Raw genomic sequence first — 743 nt, forward strand, 5'->3', positions numbered from 1 at the left:
AATAATAATAAAGGTTGTCTTGATCTGAATATGACAGTATTCCGAGGCTGATGAAGCTGAATTTGTTCGTTCCATAGTAGTCAGAGCCCAAGCAAACCGATTGATGGAGTAGTGAAACTTCATCAGTTGAGATGGCTGGGACACGTGTTACGTATGCCAAACCACCGACTGCCCCGACGTGCAGTGCTTTATGGTGTAGGAGTAGGTTGGAAGAAAGCTAGGGGCGGCCAGACCAAAACGTGGCACAAATCCATGAAGTCGCTGACATTTGGACTGAGCCATGCTGCTAGGTGTAGACTACCTGGTTGGGATTCGCGAGATGATAGCCACCGATGGTTAGAGACCTTGAATGACATGGCTCAAAATCGTTTGCAATGGCGAAGGTGCATCCACTCTTTGTGTTCTACCAAATTCTAATCTTCTGAATTCTTCATGTCCGTATCCTTTTTCTCTCTAATTGATTTTGAGATGTACATTGTATTGTACATTGTGCTTCCCCTCAGATGTCGACGTCTTCATAATCCAGTCAATCACCAGAAGAAAGAGGGAGGAGGAGAGTAGACAGCCTTGTCTGACTCCGGTCCTCGATTGGGATGCATATGTCAGCTGTCCTACATGCACGACTCTGCAATGTAGTCCGTCGTATGAGTTTCGGATAATGTTGACAGTGTTTCACGTGCCCTTTTGGACAGCATCAGAGAACCTCACTGAGTGTGTGGAGCATTTTCTTCTTTGTGACCAGA

Source organism: Schistosoma mansoni, chromosome W (genome assembly GCF_000237925.1).
Source record: "Schistosoma mansoni strain Puerto Rico chromosome W, complete genome".
Lineage (NCBI taxonomy): Eukaryota > Metazoa > Platyhelminthes > Trematoda > Strigeidida > Schistosomatidae > Schistosoma > Schistosoma mansoni.